Source organism: Solea solea, chromosome 17, assembly GCF_958295425.1.
Source record: "Solea solea chromosome 17, fSolSol10.1, whole genome shotgun sequence".
Taxonomy (NCBI): Eukaryota; Metazoa; Chordata; class Actinopteri; order Pleuronectiformes; family Soleidae; genus Solea; species Solea solea.
The window spans coordinates 738,552-764,456 of record NC_081150.1 but is presented as its reverse complement, the minus strand read 5'-3'; the positions used below and the strand labels follow the sequence as shown (position 1 = coordinate 764,456).

General features: G+C 39.9%; 1 protein-coding gene across 1 annotated transcript in view; it reads left to right on the top strand.

Annotated features, from left to right (window-relative positions):
* The window catches only part of LOC131443199 (heparan sulfate glucosamine 3-O-sulfotransferase 5), a 74,590-nt gene that overhangs the window by 17,054 nt on the left and 31,631 nt on the right, over positions 1–25,905 (top strand). The window contains exon 2 of the mRNA XM_058612621.1: positions 22,233–22,294. The gene's annotated coding sequence lies outside the window, so the exon portion shown is untranslated. The remainder of the gene's footprint in view (positions 1–22,232; positions 22,295–25,905) is intronic.

Genomic DNA, 25,905 nt, shown 5'->3' with positions numbered 1-25,905 from the left:
AAATGACGTTATCTGTCAGTAAAATCCCAGCTTCTGCTCCCAGATCTCCTGCTTTACCTCCCTTTTCTCTCCCTGCACACATAAAGGCGACACAATAATTGAATCATGTGGCTCACTTTGAATATTTGGATCACATTCTGACAATGAGGACAAATGCTTGGAGGAATAATTCACCATCTCTATCCCTGTGTGAGGGAAACACGTGGGTTTTGTTTTAAGATGAACACAGAAGTTGTAACGCAGCCTCCAAACCTCCGTCAAACTCAAGTCTCTCTGTGAGGCCAAACAAAGTTCAGTGAGCACTCAGTTGTATAGTTTATAGACTCTGCACAGTAATGACTGGAGATGCATCCATTATTTATTCACATCTCTGGATTTTTTTTGTGGGCTAGATATTAAAAGATGCTGTTTAAAAAGAATATAATGGATCAAACTGAACTTTTCTCTGTGCCTGTAGGAGGGTGGATAAAAACCTTATATCCATCCATCATCTGCACCCATTTATTCTGTAACTTAATGTGACGTGTATTTGTATGAGGTACTGACACATAGTCGGTACTGACCACCAAGCACTTCCTGAAATGTATAAACTGCTCACTCCCTGCACCAAAGTCCACAGAGAAAACCACCAATTTCACACCGTGGAACACAGGATTTGTTTACTGAGAACCACAATCCCACATCATTGTAATGTCTGTTATTGTGCCCACTTCACTCACAGTGTGAACATGTGCAAGTGCAACATCTGTGCGCACTTTTAAGTCCGTTTTCACGCCCCTCGACTGTCTTTGATTGGTTTTGACCCCCTGACGTCATCCTTGTGGACAGAGATGTTTAGGGAAGATGAAAGTCCTGTGAAATGTAAGATGTGTGCAACCTTAGAGAAAATGTTGTCGCGCTCTCGAGCTCTGTTACTAAACACAAACACAGAGCTGGTTTAGCTACAGTTCTGCTCTCTGTCTCCCTCTTTCTCTATCCGTGGTACTGCAGCCTCAGCGCAGGGGTCTGCTTTTCCTCTGGACTTGGTTTCCTCATCTTTAGGAATTTGAAATAGAGTGGCAGAGCTTTGTGTGTGTGTGTTGTTGCATCGAGGGAAGACATAAACCAAAGGCAGTGGAGAAGGAGCAGTTACTCGCGAGTGAACGGGGGAAACCACTGATAACGTAAACTTAGAGGTTTTCATCATTTTGTGTTAATTCTTGCCTAAAAAGTCCTGAACAAAGACTGGAGAGGAACAGTTTTTATTCTATAATTCAATTAAGTTGTCGGTTTTTTTCACATGTTCTCAGCCACTCAGTCTATCATGTATAAGAGAAGAAGAGGAGCATCTCTGCATTGATGCAGTCTGTGAAGAGGAAAATAATATATCAGAATCATTTCCTTTTGCAAGTGGATTTCTAAGCCTGCATTATTCTCCACCATGATGGTTTGACGGCAGTCCTCCCAGGTTTATTGCACTCCCAGGTCAGGTCTCCAACTCTGCATTCAATTCAGCTTTAAAAGGCTCTGAGGGATTTTAATAAAAGACGTGTCAGAGGCCACGAAGGCTGGAAAACAGCAAATATTCTGCAGTCAAAATATAAAAAAAACCCTTTTTAATATTTAATGTGTTCCACTTTATGGCAGCTGCCTGTGTCAGTAATAATGAGCCGAGCTGTGAGGTGACGGCAGGTTGTCGAGGATGATTGTTCCTAATAGATGTCAACCAGATAAAGGAAAAAAAACATATCAGTGAGTGAATGGAATTTTACTGCATCCAGCACACTGCTGCAATGTGGGTGGGACTAAAGGGGGAAGATATTAACATGTGACTGAACTGTAGACCCCATGTTGTGCTCAACTACTTCTGTGCAAAGAAAAAACTTCTGAAATCGAGTCAAGATGCAATGCATGATTTCAGTTGTCTCTTCACGTAGCTGTGAAGTCACTGTACATTTAAAACATGGGTGGAGTCTAGCTTTACCCCTGAAGCTAATCAGGAAGTAACAATTTATTCAATAGCCACCAGGAAGAAAAAGATCTCTGTTTGAATGGAAGTCTATGGGAAAATGTGCTTCTACTTCTAACTCCATCTGTAACATTAAGAAAACACTTTATTGATTTCAGATTGTCTTCAGTGGAATTATTTCAAATTTCTGTTCCCATTTACATGAAAATAGAGGCTAAAGTTCAGCATGAGCAGGTAACAGCTCGACGTGTGTTTGTGAACCGTCCACGCGACAAACTGCAAATCTCTAAGCTTCAAAATAGGAGTTCAGATTCGTATCAGTGACGTCATTTATGTCGTTACATCCATGTACCAACATAAATGTTTCAATATTTCACACGTCAGTAACAAGTTCATGTAAAAAAAGGACAAATCATGTGTTTATTGCATAATAAACAAGTGTTTGATCACACCCTTCAATAACAGGCAGTGTCTGTGTTCTGCTTTTTCTTGACAAGAGGAAATTGAAATACTTTTGAAGCTGCTACATTAGAACATGGATTTCTTGGGTAAAAGCACTGTGGTGTGTTTGTATGTATTTACCGTATCATTTTAGTATCGTGATGCATCCCTGTTAAGATCACATTTTTCATGCAATAGTGCGTTGTGTGGATGGGTAATACGAGCTCTGCTGCATCACACACACACACACACACACACACACACACACACACACACACACACACATCTGTTGTTCACACCTGGTTCATGTCTCTTGCTCACCTGCTGCTTCAGCTGCACTTTACATAGAATGTGCCTTTTTTTGTACATTTAAAACATTAAATGTACTTTTGAAATATTCCAAATGCTTCTGTGCACTTAAAAAAAAAGAGACCTGGGTTCTTCAGTATGAAGCCACAGATCCATCAGGATGGGGTGGAAAAAAAAGAATGAGGAGAGTGTTTTTACTGTGGACCACCCACAGTCTCATGTCATGCCATTTCCATTTGCCTCTCTTTGATTAATTTCTTTTATAATTCTTATCTTCTACGTTCTACATTTGTGTTCTTTGTAAACTGATGTTTTCGATTTGATGAGCTGAAATTGTTCCTTTACATGTGACACCAGCGTGAGTGAAAATTAGGTTTATTCCCAAATAGAAGAACAGAATCGAGTGACTTTGCTCTACTGTAGGTAGAATTAGGTTTTTTTTGACATTTGTTAAAGAACTTTTTCCCCCAAATTTATTCTCTCCAGAAGTTTTAAGTGCAAGAGGCTGAGACAAATTGAGACCTTGGTTTATAAAGTTGTGAGAAAGTGCAATTTCAAATGCCAGCACTTTCAGCGTTGCTTCTTTTCCTGTGTGAAAAAAAAAGTCAGAAATGTTCAAATAACTCACTCCATTTTCGAAAATCCAGCCAGCTCCAGCTGGATTCCTGTTATCTGGAACAATGAGAACCCAAAGCCTTCCACTGTCAGTCTCCTCCATAACAAGCTGTCAACATTCCACCAAAGAAACCTCCGGTAGGAAAATATTCAGCGTTATGCAGCCGGTAACAATTGAGATTGGAGAAAACAGGTGGGAAGCGTCTGTGTGTCCCCGCAGCGCCAGCTACTCTCCTCACAATCACATGCACATCTGAGTCTTTCTGTCACAGGACGGAATGAGGTGGAAATGTGTTTCAAGGGATGTAACCTAGATGTTTTATCTGCACGGTTCATATCTCTGACTCTCTGCCGCTGCACTCTTGACCTGAGGGAGAGCAAGAGAAGAAGATGGATAGACTGTACATTACTCTGCAGAAAGAAGTGCTGTTTGTTCACACGTGGGGAGGAAGATTTTCACAAGCACCTGGAGACTGATCTGTCCGGACGCTGCTCCTCTCGGGGAAGCTCTAGTTCCATGTTAGGTAGTTTAAAATCTCAGAGATGGCAATTACAACTGCAGAAGGAAACAAAGCTCGTTATTCAGCGCTGTTTTGCTGAGTCTCCCCTTTTGACTTTGCTCTCACCTGCGAAAAGTAAAGCAATGAGCCTCAGTTTTGCCTCCTCAGCACACACACACACACACACACACACACACACACACACACACCGCACTTCATCACCACGCTATAATTCACCACTAAATATATCTAATACACATGTTTTATAATAGTATCATTATTCATGTGTTCCTTGTGAGACAGTGCAGAAAACAAACAGGATTAAAGAAATGTATTTATAGACAAGAAGATGCCGCTTCCTAAAGGTCAAAAGGTCAACTCATGCGTCTGTTTGAGCTGCCATATCTTCATAAGTGTGTGTGTGGTGCACCTCTGGGGATTGAAGCGTCCTGAACTGCAGACCACTCGTTGTGTCAGAAACCATTCCACTCTGCCAACTTGTGATAGTTTAGGTTTTTTAAAAGTGTGGTTGCATGAGATATTGAAAACACAGTGTTCCCCCCAAGAGAGACATGGAGGCTGCCTTTCATTAAAAATATGGCTGCCATCAGTGACACATAGGGGAAAAAAAAGATTTGAAACATTCCACAAAACTCTCGCCTCATAAAATCTACACCTGCTTAACTCGACAATATCTTATTGCCACTTTATGATGCCATTAGACAACGTTTTGTGACTGGAAACTGAAGTTTGTTAATTCTGCTGAGTCTCTGCACCAAGGATTCCAAACACCAAAGTCACTAACTGACATATTGAAACTTGATGAAGGCTGTAGTGAACTCCTGTGTCCACGATGTGAAAAAGTCACTGATTTTCTCTATGGACTTTGGTGAAATAGTGGAACTGTGAGTTTTGTGGTCAGGGGTTTCACAGGGAAACAAGCAGGAGTAACATTGTTCCAGCAAGCATCAGCAAGTACTACTTTCTACTTTGTTATAATCTAAAACCTTGTACAAAAATGACTCATTTAGGAAAAAAGTGACTTGAATTTGTTATTACAGTCTTAATAAATCAACAAATAAACCCACGTCTGTTGCTGCTGCCTTCAGCTCACAATAGTCTGGGAATAATAGAAAATTCCTTATATGGACATCCTGGGTGTGTCTTTTTAGGTCAAATGTTCAGGCTTTACAAATGCATTTCTTCATCCTCTTGAGTAAAAGTTATATATTAATTGTGCAAAAGACCGTTTTTTAAATTTTTATTTCATAAAAACGAGCCAAACAAACTTTGAACTTTGACCTAATTTCACTTCAATTCAGTCCAAAAGTTTTGCTTTTTGCTCAGGTGTGTTTTTTTTTTTCTTCCACTTGCTTATAGGTTGTGCTGGAAAAAAAGAATATTAGGCACTATACTGCACATTCTTATCACTCTGTATATAAGTTTTCTCTGTGTTTTAAGGGTTAATCACCAACTTGTCATTTAAGATACATATGTGTGTAAAATGTAAAGAAAATCTAACAGTTGTAGCAACAGAAATCTCTTTGACTGGGTTCATATTTCTGCAGAATAACGGGCTGCATGTTCCTGACCACCAGTCTATGGTGACGTTGCTGCTTAGATGATAAAAGGGAGGAGATCGTGTTCATCGGGATGAAAGATAACAAACTCATGCAAACTTGCAAAGAAGAGGAAAAGTCATATTAAACATCAAGAAAACGAGGGTCTTTTTTGTCTCGCAGAGAGATAGACCTTCCTGTGTCTCACTTTATATTCAGAACCGGACAGAAAACCGTTGCTTGCTTCCGTTTCACTTCCCCGTTGTTCTACGATGTGATTAGTAAAGTGCTGCAGACGGACAGTTTGAGTCCAGTCCACTGTCCACACACTCAAAGCAAAACAAAGAGCAGTGTTGATACGTGTCATTGCACATCTTTTAGGGGTTCTTTACTCGTGTATGTGGCATAAACCTGGATTTAATGTTGACTTCACCTCTGATTGTTTGTTTATTTCAGGCTGTGTCCTATCGTTGTATCCTCCATACATCGAGTTTGCTGTCACTGTCTCTGAGAGCTTTACTACTGCGTTGGTTGTCATCAACAGCTAGTTTCTCTGGCAAGTTATCAAATTGACAATGACATGGTTAACGATCCTGTCAGATACAATAATATCAGCTCGCGAGTTCATTTGTTTCTGACAGTGACTGTGGCTCAGATTGATGTTTGTGAGTCTGTGTTCTTAATAACGCGTCCCTGCTCCATCCATGCATGCGTTACTGGACCACAGATGTTTTTACTGGGGCTGGGACAACACACAACACTTGTTATACATTAGTGTTTACACCAGTGATATCAAAATCAGTAGGTACAGCCCATGCTGTAGTGCAGGGGTGTCAAACTCAAATGACCTGGGGGCCAATCCGTGTCAAGATTGTGGTCAAGAGGGGGAAAAACACAAGTGTTCAGTAGCGAGTGGGCAAAACAAAAGATATTCATGATGATATTAGACAGCATTGCAAAGTCAAATTGTTTGTTTTGATATGGAATGACGTGTACTTCACAATAAAAACGTATTTATGATGCACAAAAACAGGGAAATAAATAGAAAATGTAGTAAATAATGACAAGGATCACTGTAGTTCATTTAATTTAAGCGAATTACAACTGAATGTCCTATTACTAGTGTAAATATATTGCTAGCAAATATATTTATTCTTATATTCTCTCTATATTCCATCCCCTCACTGGCATCTGTGCCTCAGCCCTGCTGTAGTGTATGTGTATGATCATGTGACAGGATTACAGTGGGCTACATAAAACTAAAGGTTTGGGGTTTTTTTCAAAGCTGAGCAGAATCTCTTCATTTATGTATTTACTGACTTATTTATTTGGCACCGTGATGGATGTGCTCCACCGTGAACACCGTGGTCCCAGTGGTATGATCATTTTCCACTCCACTGATCCGACTTGGGTTTAATGAGGCCGACACCTTCACATAATGAACCCACCTGTGACTTTACTGACTTATGCAGCTTCTGCCAGCAAATGTCTGTGGGAAACATGTGCATCCATCACACTGGACTCACTATTAGGGCTGCGATTAAGGATTATTTTGGTAGTTGACTAATCAGCAGATTATTTCTTTGGATTAGTCAGAATAAACAGTCGTGGCGTTATCAACACAAACAAACAGTAGGGAAAGCAGCTCCCTCTGTAATTCACTGCAAACACGACTTATTACACGGCTTGGTTGAATACTTGATTGGGTCTGTTGTGGAAATATAGGATTTTATGTTGCATCTCTATAAAAACATGTCAATTGTGGTCATTTTTCATTCTATAGCATCCGTCACGCAATTTCTCTCAAGTCTCAAGAAGGCAGTTTAACAATATCACCATGACAATCATGAGTCAAAGACAATTATCGCACAATTGAAAGAAATTAAACAAAATTGACTCAATTTACAGCACAATTGCAGAGAAAAAGAGTAAAAGAAGGGACAATAATTAAGAACAAATACAAAGAAACTCTAAGAGCATTTACATTGACCAAGAGTGCTTTTTTATTTATCTGATTTAAATTCGGTTGCAGCAGTAACGAGGGTCTTTCTGCGTGTTCTCCCCGTGTGTGCGTGGGTTTTCTCCAGGATCTCTGGTTTCCCACAGTTCCCACGGATTAGACAATTTGGACACTCTAAATTGAGTGTGTGTGGATGTTTGTCTCTATGTGTCCCTGTGATGGACTGGTGAACTGTCCAGGGTGTGATCCCGCCTTTCAACCCCTATCAGCTGAGATTGACACTCCCCCGCAACCCTCATGAAATGATAGAAAAAGGATGGATGGATGGAAAATTCCCCCAAACTGATACTTTATGAAAATGTAAACTTCTTTTTTAAACGAAACCGGAGCAGCACAGTTAAAGGCTTTCCTCCCGAGCTCTGACTCTGCAGACTGGGTCATTTGCAGGTTATCAGTGAAACTGTGAACAGACTCGTTGCTTCTGTTATTTAAAGACAACACAATCTACACTGAACACAACTATACTTCCTATAGCAAGGTTGCTGTGAACGCTGTATGAGTCTAGAAGTGTCTCCTGTACACCAGCTTCCCGGGATAATGGTTTTTGTAGAAGCAGAATAAAAACCATTTTGCATACAGCTGCTGTCCATGGTGCTGAATCAGCCTCTCCCTCTGGATTATGCCGAGCAATGAAACACAATGAGAGGATGAGAACTGAGGCCACTGTGCTCATTGTGCTTTCTTCCGCCATAATGGCCTTTCCTTTTAAAGAAAATGAGCGTAATGAGTATTTGTTTAACACTATTAACAGAAAGGTATTTGTACACTCAAGGGAAAATATATAGAAAACAGAGTATCTGTAAGAGTGCAGACAAATGTAGCATGTACAAAGACTAGGTTGGGACTCAACCTTCCACAGACAAATGGGCACAATCGTCCTGACCTTTTACTTAAGATCTTTAAATAAGTTGTAATTCATTTACAAAACATAATTCTTCTACTGTCTTCTATGGGTTTTTTATATATGACCGTAAATGAGTTGCTACCTTAAGCATGATATAGTTTGCAATGTGAGTTTCAATGTAGCTGACCATGTTACTGAGACACTCACTGTCTCTATTGTTCAATTAACTCTCTTCATTTAGCATATTAAGGTTTTTCCACAGATATTAGTATGTTATTGATGTTAATACCACTTATCAGTGTCAATACTGCTTATCACCTTCTGATCAGTGCTGTTATTGATACTGTTATTGGTGCTGAGAACACCGGTAACACCTTGTCTTCGATCAGTGTCTGAGTCTGAAGGATGCACAGAGGAAACTGTAGTTTTTAAATGTCTATTGTTACCCTGTTTACAAGCAACTGCCTATTTTTACACGATACAGGTCAGTGTATTTTAGAGCCCAAAGGTTTAAATGTCTGTCTGCCCTGATGGCTGAAGAGTAAATATCAGCATCACACATCGTCACATGTCATCATTAGAGATGGTTGGGAAGCAGAAACAGCTAAAAACACCTGCACTAGCATTTTCTGATTCCCAACCAGTGAAGTAGGATTGAATTGGGGGTCTGTAAGTGTGGATCTGGTTTTCCTGGCAAGCTCCTGCAAGGTTGGCAGAAGGCAGCCGACAATCCTTTGAACTGTGTGAATGACCCTCTGTGGTGCATTCTTGTCCTTGGCTGACCATGTGATTATGGTCTCTGTTGTGGAGCAGTAAGGTTTACATTACATAAATATTGATAGCTAGCAGACCTGTGAGGAACTGGTACCGATTCATAGCGGTTCTTGATACTGATCCCGACTGGTGCCTGGTGCTGGAGGCAGCATTGGGATCTGCTGTGACCAACTTTGTAGCAAGAGTTGTATGGAATTAGATTTGTGTCAATATTTTCAAACACTTTTCATGAAGCAGACAACACTTATTAAGAAGCTAATAAAATATCAATTCAATCATTAAAAAATATTGTATTTTATTGTTTGAAAATACACTTGTTCTTCGCGCCGTGGCTGATTGGCTACTGAGTTTTGAGTGACAGCTCAATGGACTGGGAGTTGTCATTTGACAACATAATTTACGTTTATATTGATGTTTATAATCTGACAAACGTCAGATACTTACAATTCCAGACGCACAGCGACTCTGGGCCATACTCACGGAAGCAGGCAGCTTCCTAAGGCCCGCCCATGTTCATGGTCTGAAATATTTGCTAAACGGCTTTGATTGGCTGCTACTTGTGCTGTAGAACAGTTCAGTTGAACCTCTGCTGCATCCATGTGACGCCACTCTGTGCGCCTATAATTCTGAGGAGCATGTTGTACACATATCTGTTAAGATGTGACATTGGCTGCACATATCAGGCTTCCACTGTAATATTGTATCTGCGGCGTAAAGCAAACACGTGACGATCAAGGCTGTGAGACAGAGATTATATGAGCTCTGTGATCGCGCCGATGCCCTTTAATTCCCATCTGTAAATAAAGTGCTGGCCTGAGTCGCTGAGGACGGATGAGCTTCTGTTAAAAAAGAACAGTTTCATTGTTTTTCTCCTTTATTTTGAAACAAAATGGCCATATTTCATGAGGCCAACTTGACTCAGGATTATTCTCATGGTCAGTAACTTGGCATTGGAATGTGAGAAAAGCAGGAGCCCGTTATGATGTGTGCAGCAAAGGTCTCCACTCGGCAATCACAAACCATACATCACACATGCTGGGCCCACACATGAAGGCTTCTATCAGCTCTGAGCCTCTTCCTCCTCTCATAATCAACACCTACAACACAAGGTAAAAGGCCCACCTTATAATATCTATGCCCGCTTAAATCTATATAATCTGTAGGGAATATGAGAATGTGTTTCCTGCTTGATGACCGTGTTTGACAGCCTCTTTTGCCTGGAAAATGAAGTTTGTGTTAGTTTGTGATCCACTCTGGCCAAATGGACCATAGAAAAAAAACAACACTTCACACATCACACAGGAGTTGTTGATCTACTGCTGATCGCCTCCTTCTGCAAAAGGAAATGTTATGAAATGTTAAAAAATAATTTGTTCAGATTTCCCCGAGTGACACAGACTTTCTGAGGAGGCAGCAGGCGACTTTGGTGCAGGGAGTGAGTGGATTGAGGTCATGCAGAGTTTGATTGGACACTGTTGGTTGTGGGTTTGTCCTGCAGTGGGCTGATGACTTGTCCAGAGTGTACCCCGCCTTTAGCCCTGTGTCTACTGGGAGTGGCTCTGGTGGCTCTGAAACCCTCATGTGGAGGATAAAGTGGTGTTTTCTTGGTCAACCATTGGTCGTCATTTGAGGTCATTTGTCTTTTTGGAGATTTAAATGTAAATATTAAAATGTTTCTTTTTTGCCCAGTTTGAGTTCCAGGTCTTTTCAACAGTTCTACACTACAGATATATACAAAACCTTAAAATCAACCCCTATTTCATTAATTAATGCAGCAAATGTCAGGTCAACTAGATAGTAGACTGAATATTTTTGTTAATTTTCAACACAGTATTTAATCAACCTGTAACACCACCACAATAAGTTAATAAGTGTTTCTTAACAAGGTATTTTGACGTTATTTATCAGAATCAGAATTCAGCTTTAACTGAATATCATCACCATCAGTCATCACTCAACACAAATGTCATTCAAAAGTGAGTAGAAAGTAACCAAACTTTGACCCGACACAATGTTTGATAAACATCAGCTGTAAATACTGAGGCGACGTCTGTCAAACTACACAGTGGGACCACACTTCCTGTGGCCGCTCTTTCAAATTAAAGCCATACATGGTTTTGGTTCTGGTCAAAGTGGACAGCCCTAGAGTGAATGAATGTAGACTTAAGATGGCATATTTATATTTTATATTTGATTTGTCACCATGGAACAAAAGCTGGAGAAAGTTCTATCAAAGTTCCCGGCTGATGACGTGGTGTGTGTCAGCCTTCTTAGACGATGCTTAGTAGATGTGCTCGCATCCATCTGGCAGATCCAGCATCAACTTTGGCTCACCTACCCGCCGCCATTTATCTTTCCTGCTGATGTCCCATTTATCGAGCTTCACGCCTGATGATTTCAGCAATCTAAAGTTATCACCACCTCACCAGCGAGGGCAGTTATGCCAAATGGGCCCGGGGCCTGCCAACAGGACCTCAGCTCCCCCCGCAGCTACTTATCATCAGGCCCTGGCGTCTGCATCGCCAAGACACACTGAACAGCAACACAGGGCAGATTTGATTTCACCTCGTCGTCTTGCGCTCACGCGTCGCCTGCGTGTGGCGTGATTGTTGCACCATCTCAGTTCAGATAATCAAACCAAGATAATTGGCACTCCCCAGACACGCTGCGCTGCAGGGGGATCCAGCCGCGCTTTACACTGTACAAATATTCTCTTTGAAATCATGCAGTGCTAAAGTTGGCACGGCTGTTCAGTGCATCTTTGACACAGGCTGTTAAAGAACCAAGTGATGAAATACAGGAACAAACAAAGGGACAAATGAGTGTCAACCAGAAGTACTTTGTTCTTTCATGTCAATCAACAGAACTTTGAACTCGTGCTTTTTTATGTCGATAACAACAACATTATATGTGTAAGTCAATTTATTGATTAGTCACAGCAGATAAGATTTACACAACATCTGGACGACGAATCCACTCTTGACAGGATCCAGACCCTGGAAGGAGACACGTCCACAGACACAGAGGAGAACCAGGTGTTTTTTTAGAAGGAATCAGAGGTTTTATTTTTAAACCCAGTCCTAACAAGCATTTCCATGTAAGTGCCTCATCTGCCATTCAAGACCGTTGTTTAGAAAGCACTTTAGTTGCAAACATAACTTCTTAAACTTTTTAATGAGCTTCAATGGGTCTAAATATCAGGGAACACGTCAGGCTGCTGCCACACTGCTAATAGATGACTGATGTACAGCATATGCAGCGTAACACAGGAGCTGGTTTACATGTGCAGACTCACTCATGTTTATCACAGGGAGGAGGATGATGATGGTGGAGGATGTGAAAAAGTGGAACATTCTTGACAAGCTGTTGCTACAAATGTCTTGGATTGTTTAAAAATTCATTTTTTTTTTTTCAAACCAATTTGTTTTTTTAAACAGGTCAGCCTGTTTGTTTTGATTGTGTGTAATTTTTTGTTCAAATACTTCATTAAAGTTGACAGATGTGGGTTTTTGTGTGGTCCGAATTTCCTTCTTCTAGTAAAATATAACAGTTCAAACATCTGAAATGATCCATAAAACTGCTTAACTTAAACATTTATCCAATAACAAGTCTGTGCATTTTGTGTCTGAACTGAAATCCACTAAAATACTTTTAATTCATTTTAATTTGAAATATTTTAAATATCTCAAATAAACTTTTGGATGGAAAAAATAAAGTTTTAGTTGTTTTTGCAGTATTTATTTTTAATTAATTAAAGAATAATAATCCATTGCCAATTGCTATCGCTGTCCATCGTGTAGCTTTAGTCACTCTACTGCCTCTACCTTTGACCTCAGAGGAGGTGCGCTCGATTTGCTTACCCAACAATTTGTATTTTATTTTTTTTACCATGTCATGTCCGGGGCTCCGTACAAAGGACATATAATTCACAGAATATAAATGATAATAATAATAAAACAATGATATTGCACTGGCACTAAAACACAAAATCATTTTTAAAACACTATTAAAAGATGGAAAAGTCTTGACATGCTGCTTTTTCATTTGCATCGGAAGTCGTAACATCACTCCCTGAGTTAAGCAAATCTTAAATGAGAAGTCCAAAATCCAAAATAATAGTTGATAACAACGTGTAGCAACGTGTCTACTGTTTTTAACATTTAACATTACCGCTGATTTACTGTGAAGCGAATATAACAGAAGTGTTTATTAACGGTAAAAGTAAAAATGTCTGTATGGCGGTTTCGAGTTTCAGAGCTGAAGAAACAAGCTCCGACTTCAAATCAAACCTTTGAAGAAGAAAGTTGTTCTAAACACAGATTGTAATTATCTGTGAGACTTCCAGGCTTGGCTGCGTGGCAGATGAGCTATTGATTTCTAACCACACCGCCTGTGTTCATTAATTCATCCACCACACACTGATTATGTCTTTTTTCCCTCTTAAAATCTCTAACTCTATCAAAAAAGACACTTGAGAATAGACTCTTGTCTTCAATATGTGTCTTAAAAATGACATCAGCCACCATAATAATAATAATAATAATAATAACATTGATTAAAAATGACCTAATGACCTTATACCTTATTATTAGAGCATCTACTGTATTTCAAGTGGCAGCAGCATTTGTTTAGTGGACTGGACGTGTGTTTGCAGAAGTGATCAAATTCACGAGTTTCCATGAATGCATCATCAGCAGACATTTGGTAAGTGACTTGATCACACACACACACACACAGAGTTTCACTTATAACTTCTACTAAAGTAGTTCAACAATGGGAAACTTGTTAAGGTTAAGGTAACGTTAGGGATTAGAGTAGTAGTAGTTTGCCCTGTGGGATTATACAGAGCCTAAATGGCCTACAGATGGTCCAGAACGCTGTCCTTAGCCTCGACTACTACTATTGCATCAGCTTTGATAGCGATGCCCTAAAGTGCAAAACTACTGGCTCAGCATCTTCTATTTATCATCTTAAATACTTTGCAAAAAAGCTGCTTCTCATGCACTGTGGAAAAAGAGGAGTGACCTCACCAACAACTTTGGTGTGATTTGGACTTTCTTACTCGTACAGCCAAAAATCAGACAACAAGACAAGAAATGCAGCTGAATGCAATCATTTTCTGTGTCATTGGCCTTGATTATGGAGTTATGTTTCAGGCCAACAACATGGGATAAATGTGTTTGTTCATTAGTGCATTCATTTTGTCATGTTTCTCTTGGACTATTTACGAAGGGGATAATCAAACCTGAGGTTCGCAGGCCACAGGCGGCCCACCACTTGATAAACTGGTCCATGATGTGTGTGTTTGTTTGTGCACAGTAGTTTTATAATAATAAGACATGTGGTTATATTTATACATTGTATAAATACTGTATATGTTAAATTCCCCAATGTGGAAAAATAGCCAGAAAAAATGCTATACATGGCTAATGTGTGCACTTTTAAACAGAAGTTAGTTAGTAGTGGAGCATAATAAGATGTTTCACACCAACATTGACAGTTGAAAATGACGTCTGTATTTGTCGCATATGTCACAAAAAAGAACACATCCTATTCCTGTTCCTGTTTCAAAGTAAAAGCATTCTAACGTTTAAGTTCCCTAAATTAATTCATTTTTAAACAAAGTGTTAATGTGAAATATCGATTTTATGCCTTTGAGTAGAGTAGAGTCGGCTTACTGAGGAGTATTTTGAGTAATTTAAAGTTTGGCATGACTTTCTGATTGTGAGTCAGAAAGGTCACTCTGATGAGACAGTGTATTGTTAAGTTGAGGTAGACTAAATATCCGATTCATATTGAGATTTAGATTAAGATCTTTTTATATAAATAATTGGCATCATAATGACATTATAGACGTTTATACATTAAGTTCTTACAAACTTGATAAATGCAGTAAAACATTATTTTGTATCTGGTGTAAAACACAGTGTGACCCCAAGAGAGGGAGAGGCCTAATTATTTTATATATTACTTGTGCTGCAGTGTTTGGTAGATTGACGACGATATCATCGTCCATCACGATGTTTTACTGTAAACATCATCGACTGCCAATTTAGGGGACATCGCCCAACCGTAATTGTTTGGGCTTCTAAACCTATAGATAGAGTATAGCAGTGTTTTAGTGTTAGTCACTGCTGCGCCTCATGGTTTGGTGTCCTTTAATGTTCCAGTCTAAATTAAAATGGATGTCTTTGTTCCATCTATACAGTAAATGGACTGTGAGTCTTAAAGGAGCTCACAGTAAAAACCATGTAAAGGTGCCAGACGAGAGCAAATTAATCAGTTAAACCTTTTAAGTCTTTATGGAAGCCGCTAAGTAATTGTCTGTCCTCCACAATGACTCTTCTGCAAGTGTGGATGGAGACTGGGCAACTTTTATTGGCCCGTCTTTAAAAGGCCTGCACATGGGACTGGGTCGTGGTTCTTCTTGAACCGGTCATCTAAGGGACAGACGTACACTTGCTCTCTGGATGAAGCCTGAGGACTGACTGAGGTCAACTCTGTAACTCACTGCAAATAATGTTTTCCTAGATCCACTGTCCATTTGCACTCAGGAATTATTATTCTATTCAATTATGAGAGGAGGGAAATAATACTTCAAAAAACAGTTATATGACTGACTTGAGGCTATAAGCACATCATGTATTTATCATGTGCCGGTGATGTCTTGTGCATTTCTGAGATGCATAACTGACCTTTTGTTATTTCTAGAAAACACTGGCAAAAAGTTTCAAAACGTGCTTTAATTGGGAATGACTGAATTTTGGATTTGAGGAAAAAAAAAAAACCTTAGGAATGATCAGAAATTCATTGTCAAATCAAATCAATATATTGCATGCTTCACTATGCACAGACCGTGACAGTTGGAAAATGCTGTTTTTGAAATAGCTTGGAATGGCTGTAGGTGGTGAATGCATGAGCATACATGTGTTGTGAACAGCTTCATAGTTTCAAATGTCTAAAGTGACTGAATCAGACTGACACAAGTGATATCCTGTCGTCCCGAGTTTAAACTTTAGGATAAACAAACGGCTCTTGTTGCTGACGAGTCTTCCACAAAACTGAGAAAACATGAAGCTCATCACAAACTCTGTCGTTCCATATTCTATTAATAAATGCCAATGGAAGTAAAGACAATTGAGTATTTAATGATGGAATGATTTAAAGACACAGTTTTTTGGCTTTTTAAAAAAAAAATGCATTAAGATGCAATTTTACAATCACTTTTCAATTGTTCGTAAAGAATGCCTGTTAGCGATTAAAAAAATAGATTAACGCGATTAAAAAACATAACGTGCTAAATATGACTGTAATGAATGGATCGCGATAATTTGACACCCCTAAACTGTACTAGCGTTTGCTAATGTCTGATTGTTCTACAGTGAAATGAGAATAACCTCAGATATAAGACAAAATGATTTCAACCAATGAATTCATCCTCTACCGCTATATCCTCCACATGGGTCGCAGGGGTTGCTGGTGCTAATCCCAGCAGACCCCATAGGGTGACAGGTGGGGTACACATATGACAGGTGGCCAGTTCATCGCAGGGCCACACAGAGACAATTCACTCTCACGTGTCCAATTATCCTCTGCATGTTTTTGGACTGTGGGAGGAAACCGGAGAACCCAGAGAAAATCCTCACATGGGAAAATAATGCAGAAAAGCCCTTGTTCCGACCAGGAGCACCAGATCTATTTAATAACCATCCATAGCAGGGTGGGCACCCTCTTTGGATTTAAATCACCAAGAAGTGCAGGGACTGTTGCCATGACTCACATCAACTGCCATATTAAATTTTGCTTATGAATTTCCAAAAAGAGACGACAGGCAGCTTTAAAACGGGGACAGATCCCACGCTGTAAAGCATTGGTACCCATAATACATCACTGTCTTCACAGAGGCCTCGTGATGCTTGATGACTGTAGTTTTCGAGCAGAAGCGGCATTTTAATGGCAATTGTAATTAATTTCAAACTTTTTTAATGAAAGACAAAACTTTAGTGACAGTTTTGCTGTCGACGGAAATGAGGCTGATGCCAAAAGCTCTTCATTTACAGGAAGATACAAGCAGGCTAAATGAGTTTCCGTCGCACTTGGCTGGGCACTGACTGTTTTCATCAGTCACGTGCATGTTGTACTGAAGCTGCTCCTGAAGCTAAATCTTAAGATTAACCAACACATTCGGATGATTTTGTGGGTACGAGCGCCTGACATGAGAGTTCTTCACAGTTAACTGGGCCTCAGCCTGAAGTGTCTCACACTGTCTGCTTTGTGTCAGCTGAATTTGAGGAAGTCGTGCAGGTGCAGATGTGGAGAGGAAAGAAATGATGCATGATAACGTCACACAGCTGCACAGATCAGTATCCACAGCAAGTCAAGACACCAGTGATTTAAAAAAATGACGGTTGTGGGCATTTGGACAACAAGGGGGTTGTTTTCAGGGCTGCAACGCGAATATTGCCACATTTCAACAGCTCTGGGGATATGAGCGGGTGTTTCCATGCTTTTTATACATCACAGGTGCATGTTGGGTACAGAGTTTTAGAGGTAATGAAAAGTCATTAGATTTGGTGTTAGATGGAGGAAGGATGCCTTGACTACCTGTTCAAATACTATTACTCTAAAGGCCTTTGAATCAACAGTGTGTATGTACAGACCCAGAAATGTTATTACATCTAGTACATCCTGTCTTTTCTCTATGGTCGTCATCGTTATATATATATATATGAGCTGGTGCATGACGCAGAGCACAGACAGACATCTGCCAACATCCCACAGGTGTTTATTAAAGAATGGCCAGTAAGGTTCAATGTGTTTTCAGCTTCTTTTATGTCTAATTGTCCCATGTTTTTGTTATTAGGTTTGCATTTTCACTGGTTTACATGATTCATGTCAGTGATTTGATTCAATTCCATGATGCATTGCATCCTTCAGCATCGTAGGTGTATGACCTGTGACATGAAACTTCCTTCCATTAGCCTCACCCTGGTACCAGAGGCTGGCTGTTCCTCCTACACACAGATGTTTGTGTTTCACTTAATGACTGTGTTTCAACCTACATATAAAGATGATGGTGATTAGCATCTGTCAATCAAACACCTGACTATAATCCTACAAAACCCTCAGCTTATAGGAATTGATGTTTTGTATTTTGAATCAGAATCAGAATACTTTATTGATCTCCGGGGGAAATTCTTGTGTTACAGCTGCACCCATTCAAAGAGCATGAAAAGAGGGATAGAAATATATAAGAATAATAAAAAAACTAACTAAACCAAACACAAGTAAACACAAAAGGAATAAAAGGAATATAAAATCTCCATAATAAGGAAACACATGCACTCTTATGTAAAAATAGAAATGTCAATATATACAGGAGAGATGTACACTGTATATATATACAGTATTGAATGGATGGTAATTTGAGTTATTGCACAGATTGTATAACTCAACTATATAGTCAAAGTCAGGATTTTCAGCTTTTTGTGTAAGCGAGCAAAGATGCGTTATCAGTATTCTTGGTCTTAAGTTGCCACGTCGATTCCTACTCTCTGTAAGTGAGATATCAAGGTCCTGCATGTGGCGCCACACAGCTCAAACTTTGAAGATACCACCAAGACTCAGCCATTAATAAACAATTGGGCACACATGGACATCTGCTCCCCGGGGCTGTATCAGCGCCTACAGTAACTCCATGCAAGACGGCTAAAAGTAGACCCATGTGGTGACAGTGCAATCTCTCTCTCTGTCTCTCTCTCTCTCTGTCTCTGTCTCTGTCTCTGTCTCTGTCTCTGTCTCTGTCTCTCTCTCTCTGTCTCTGTCTCTCTCTCTCTGTCTCTCTCTCTCTGTCTCTGTCTCTCTCTCTGTCTCTCTCTCTCTGTCTCTCTCTCTCTCTCTCTCTGTCTCTGTCTCTGTCTCTCTCTGTCTCTCTCTCTGTCTCTGTCTCTCTCTCTGTCTCTGTCTCTCTCTGTCTCAGCCAGATGCCAGGTCATGTTATAAATTAACACATTAGCAGTTTTGCTGTTCCCAACAGCTGTAGAGGAAGGATAAGAGCTGATGGACACAAATGTTATTTGTGGTTGTTAATTATTTTACCACAAAACTAATTAACAAACACAGAACTGGGGGAGCAGCAGGAAACACAGTGGACATGGTGAGACATGTGGGATTGGGAAAGAGTTTTGACTCCATGAACCTGAATGACTTTAGAAAGTTTCCTCCACTAATCAGTGTTTGTGTGACTTTTGAAATGCTTCTTTTCTGTATTTATGTATCTGTATGTTAGTATAATAGCACATGAGGAAATGTCAGCTCAAAGATGAGCCTTCTTCATTCAATTCAATTCAGTTCAGTTTGATTTGTATAGCACCAAATCACAACATACATTATCTCAAGACAACTGTCTCTACACAGTTAGACAGAAACTTTAACTGCTGACCTGAGGCCAGTGGTCTGCTGACCTGAGGCCAGTGGTCTGCTGACCTGAGGCCAGTGGACTGCCGACCTGAGGCCAGTGGACTGCTGACCTGGGGCCAGTGGACTGAGGCCAGTGGACTGCTGACCTGGGGCCAGTGGACTGCTGACCTGGGGCCAGTGGTCTGCTGACCTGGGGCCAGTGGACTGCTGCTGTTGCTGGACAATGGACAGTTAGCCAACAGATAACTGACAGCAGCTCATATTTGAACATGTCTCTGGATGATTTAAGTCTGGCTTGCACAAGGTCTTCTTGTCATCATGAATACAACTGTGACAAACAATGACTTGATTTCACTTAATTCTTATTAGAGGTTTTGCAGTGACCTCATAATAATTTGGGTCATCCAAAGAAAAAAAGACTTTATTACAAGTATCCTGAAAATGCTGCTCACTGTTTCATATCTCATCACATTATTTCTAAGCCTTGAACTTCATTGTCAGTGTCAGTGTGAACCACTGTGGCTGCAGAGATCTTTTTTCCACCTGTGGTTTTTATTATAGACTCTTATGAAGCAGTTGTGGGCTCTGCATCTTCCACCTCCAGACTAATTATCTGTACTGTGAGAAACTTGAAGCCTTGAAGATCTGTCAGTGATTAGTGGGCGTGTCCCAGAGAAACACAGTGTGAGGAAATCATCTTGGGATCCATGTTTTTTTTTTTTTGCATGTTTTAAGACTTTACAAACTAAAACTATTATTTCCTGTGAGTGTTTGTGCTCTGTCATCATGAAGGAGTGTTTTATATGCTTGGTGAGCCACATTCCTGAGATTTATCTTTTCATATAATTAAAAACGTGTTGTTCATTCATCAAACACCGTGTTTTTTGTAACTGTAACTGAACAAAACGTCCCATTAAACAATGGTGCGGCGGCGGATCAGTGGTAGAGCGAGTCATCTTTCAACCTGACACTTGTGGGTTTGATTCCCGGCTCCACTTGTCTACATGTCGATGTGTCCTATAGACAAAATTCTGTTTCTGTGTGGAAACAGCCTCACACTGCTTGAGTGACAGCAGACTAAAATTGATTGACTATTGATGCATTATTGATTAGTGATACGATCAATATGCTGCCTGCCCCAGCTTTGCTTAAAGAAAAGTTAAGTGACACAGGATGTGAGGGGAGAGACTTTGTTAAATCTTTATTGTCACATTTGTCTTAAATATCACTCTTTCATCTCTGAGACCGATGTCACAAACTCGAGTGTCTTCTGATGCCGATATCAGTCCGATACAGTCATTTTAGACCTTTCATTCTACTTTAAAGACATATTTCCTCCTACTGTGTAACAAATGCAGAAATAAACATGACTCAGCTAAAATGCTGTTGCTCATGTGTTTCACTGAGTGTCATTAGTTTACTTTTGTCCCAGCAGCCACAGAAATAACGCTGCTCTCTTCTTTTTTTCGCCCGTGTACAACGCTGCTGTTAATAATGAGAGAGGACATGTCAGATGCAGCCGAATTACCAGCAGAGCAATCTGTTGCACACACACACACACACACACACACACACACACACACACAGCCGCCCCCTTTTAATAATTAAAATGAGCCCACCCCTGTGCATATTTACATAAATTAAATGAATATTTGTTCTGGAAGGCTTGGCAAACACATGCCCCCGTCGCCTGAGTGTGTGAGCGCGGTCATGACTGGCAGAGTGTGGTGTCCTCCAGGAGCTGGATGATATTTTCATCCTGCTGTACATGTGTGACCCTCTTCCTGTGTGATATACTGGATTTCCTCTCTGTGCAGCTGCTCTGGTTACACAATTAAAGAGGCGCACATTTATCCTGGGGGCGTGGCAGCCTGTGGGGTTTGACCCCGCTGCCTTTGACCTCCAGCGCTGCAATCACAACAATCTCCTGGACGTCCTCCCCAGGGTCTGCACCTCCCAGTCCCATGTGAGGTGCTGAGTATAAGTCGTATTGATCGCCATGTGCACTGACTTCACAACTGATGTCATCATATTCTCATAATTGGTTATAGTTGCACGACATAACTCTACACGGGAGAACGTACAGCCTGATGTGAAGCAGGAAATCACAAAGAAGTGGTTTGCAGATTATTTATGTTTCGTGTTTTATAATTGAACATTTTTTTTCCCCCGAGGCAGAATGATTGTCTCTAACAAGTGGGGCAAGAAATCATTGATTCTCTCTCGCACTGTCTTTTCATGTCATTGACACTTGCAGTGATTGATGTTTGAAAGTAAAATCACATAATGTGACATTACACATATTTAAATTCACATACTTTTTGTGGCCACTTTATTAAATACACCTGTACATCTGTACATCTATGTACATATATATGTGTATATATAACAAATGCTGATTTAAGGCCACTGTTACCAGGCGTGCACACAATCAGTGAGCTGCCTCCAAATGAACCGAAGAGAGGAGCAATTTCACACCATCAAGTTGTGTTTTCTTCTCATCTGTGGATGTATTTGAACTATTTTAACTCACTGTTTTTCCCTCTGGATCCCATTTGTCGTGCAAACTAGAAACTGGATGAGCCCCCCCCCCCCCCCCCCCCCCCCCCCCCCCAGGCTGTGAGCTTGAAATCAGTCAGTGGGTTTGTTCAGACATTTCCACGGTGTGATTGTTTCTAATTCAGAACCGGACATTTTTTCATTTCATGTTCTGCTCTGTGTACTCGTTCTTTTGTAGCAGAGATGTAACATGTGTGATTATTCATGTGGATCCATTCTCATTTTCTCTCTTTTGTCATTATAGATACTGGATCTGTGCGTGTGCAGGTGCTAAACACCACCTCTGGCAGTCATGAGGAATAGAGGGTATGTGTTGAACACTCACTCACACACACCACATGCCACAGCCACAGCATGGTGAATATTAATACATAAATAAATAAATAGATAGGGTTTTATTGCATGGTTGAAGGCTAACGGGTTCATTTCAGTTCAGTCCTAAAGCATCTGGCTGCACCCAGAGGTCAACTCAGGTCAAATGTGCAGCGTCTTCATGACACACCATGTTTGTGGTTTAAAATGATCAATACTGTTAAAACTGATAGAAGCATAAACATTACTTACAGGTTCTGCAACTAAGAATTCTGTTCATAGTCGGTTAATATGGCAAGTACTAGTAAATCAAAATGATGATGATGTTCTCAAAAGTCTTGTTTCGTCCACAAACCAAAATGAATATTTTGTTTAATGATTTCTTTTCTTTATTGAGCAAAGAATCCAGAAAATATTCACATTTAAGGAGCCAATTCATTTTGTGATCGGTTAATAATTGATTAGTCTTTGCGGTGCCTGTTAATTTACTTATTTTTTACTGTTCACTACACATCATTGCAGTTATGGATGCACTGAAATGAAAATTTTTGGCCGAAAACCAAAATCGAAACACCAGAATGAATTATTATGCCAATTCTGTACCATTGTTTGTTTGTTTTTTTAAATCTAATTGTGTTGCTATGGCTGGGGCTGAGTGTGCTTACCTCACTAACGTCAAGGCATTGCAATTACAGTCTATTATATTATAGTAGTATAGATTAATATTCATGCTTCAAAGAATAAAGCAATTAAGAATCTATGAAAATATTTAGGAGGATCTCATGGAACATATCAGACAACGAGGATGCATGGATCATTTTTCTTCACGCAGTTTTATCCCCACATCCAAATAATGATCTTTATGACGAGGATGGAGAAGAGTCATGATGAAGTGCAGGAGATCCAATCAGATCTTTTCATGTTTTCACTCCGTGGTCCGTCTCTAATCTCTTTGTGTAGAAGACGCTTTAGTGCTGCAGTTAATGGAATAACACAGATGCATCAGATGAGCTGATCTCTTTAGTTAACTGCTCATAGAGAGAGAATGTTCTCTGGTGTGAAGTGAATGTCATAATCTGCACTGTATGCAGCCCAGTTTCACTTTCCAGCATTGAATCCTCACATCGTGTTGCAAACTGATCTTGGACAGACTCTGAGTGGGAATAGACAGGTGTGTGTTGGCTGCAGTTTTTGTGAGCGTCATCACAACATCCTGTTTGGGTCGTGTTGTTTCTGTGTTAAAAGTCTTGCAGCCGAAAACCAAAAATGCCTTTTTTGGCCATTTGCCGGCCAATAATTTTCAGACCATCTCTAATTGCAATCAATTTTTTAGGATAAGATTGTGAAAAGTTCCATTAATAACCTTTTACACTTAACAATTTACATAAATATGAAACAAATACAAATCACAAATTCAATCGGTCGTGTGTAACTTTTAAATACATGTACAGTATATTATAAAATAAGTTTACACGATGCTGTCCTGTATTTCCCTTTATACATAATTGACAACAGCAACATTCATTATGCTAGTTAACCCTTTAACAACTTTGTTGTGCTTATTTTAATCATAAATGGGCCAGAAAATGTCCTGTAAGTAAATGCTTTTGCCCATTTTTCCAGAATAACTTTCAGTATGTGGCAGTTATATTGTTATATGTACTGTCTGTTAAAATAGTGTATTAACGATTTAAAATGAAGTAAAACAAAAACTGTAGTTGTACATGAACACTAGATTTTGTGTGTTAAATTTAAAATTTGAACAGTTTGAACAATTTAAAATAACATTTGTTTCAATGTGTAAAAACAGGCCAAAACAATGGAAACCCTGTACAGGCGTTTTTCCAACTCTCTCCTCTCTGGTGACAGAGACGTTGATTTGCCGTCTTCTTGCAACAGCGTGAGTGAAATCATGGTGATAACCACATGTTGGTCGTCTGCGATACGCTCGGTGTATCAGACTCAGATGAAGTAAAAGCATATGATGTTACATCTATTCTGATAACAAAGACCAAACAGAGGCACAACCATAACATCGGCAACATAAAACTCAAGTTTCAACACCAACACACACTCCTCACAGCTCTGGCTTCAGGTGTAAATGACGCTGGAACTAACAGCTTAAGACTAACTTAACTTAACCACTTAACCACATTCATTCAGCAAAGACGTTCTGTGTTGTTCTGCTTTTTTATGACCTAAGGATGTCAAAGCCTCAGCCCCTGCCTCGCTTACACCTACTAGATTGCACCATTTGTAGACTGCAATAATGACAAGAGCTTCTTAGTATAAGTTTGTGAAACTGTCCTCAGCTCTGACAAAAAAGTACCTTAGAACTTCTAAAGACTAAGAATTAACAAGAACATTGTCTTTTGCCTCTTTAAATGATGAACTGTCTTTATACGTCAGTCTTCATCAACAGTTTCTATGGGTCTGATGATGTTTTCTTAAATGTAACTTTATTATTTAATTTAGTCTCTCATGGATACACAAATAAAGCTGCGTAGCATCTATATGTTTTTCAATGCTTTAATTGAGTTTGAAATGATACTGATAAAATAGAATATACTAGATATTAAAATCCTTGCTTTTCTGTATCACTAAGGCAAATTGGAACAGCAGCTAAAATACAGCCTATAAATATATAAGTAGAGTTTTTTGTTGTTTTGGGGGCTCATGAAATATCATATTTGCATCACTTCTTGGTTTCTGTATCTTTTCAAGCCAGATGTTCAAATGGAATAGCAACATTACACGCATGAGGTTTAGTTTCTGTCACAGCCCAGTTTTATCTGGATTGTGATCCCTGCAGCGCTGACTGCTCGCTGTCGCCCATACTTCAGTGATGGCGGCGATCTGTGAGCTGGTGGAGCTGCCAACTTATAGAGCCACGAGGAACAAGGTGATGCCAATGATGGAAATGAATCACCAAAGTTTGTGTTGGGATCTGGAAGCCTTTGTGTAGACACAGGTGAACGATAATCAACCCCTGACTTGCTGAACGTCATGGTCTCCTGTACCTCCACTCACTTTACCTGCACTAGAGTCCAAACATATTCCTAACATTACCTAGAGAAGACTGACAATGCTGAAATCACTGCCAACACTCTCTCGAACTTCTCCTCAGATATTGTCCATGTTATGTTATGACCATTATATTTCAATTTTGACTGCAATGAAACATTTAGTTGTTTTAATTATGCTTTAATCAATTCCATACTGTTCATACTGTTTTTGAAAATCCCCCTAAGTAGACATGGGTCTTTGAAAGTGCTTGGATTTTGTACAAGAAGTTAAGTTGATATTTAGGCAAATGTCTCCCTTGTTTGTTCTGACGCCACCTACTGCATTGCTTGATGTCTGTGGCCTCTTGGCCGAGACACTTAGCCATGCGTTGCTTGTGAATGTGTGAGTGAATGTGTGTGTGAATGGTGTGAATGTGTGAGTGAATGTGTGTGTGAATAGTGTGAACGTGTGAGTGAATGGTGTGAACGTGTGAGTGAATGGTGTGAATGGAAAAAGAAAAAGTGCAGTGTAAAGCAGTCATCAAGACTGGAAAAGCACACTTTTCCATTATACAGTTGTAGCACTTCTCGACTCGACTT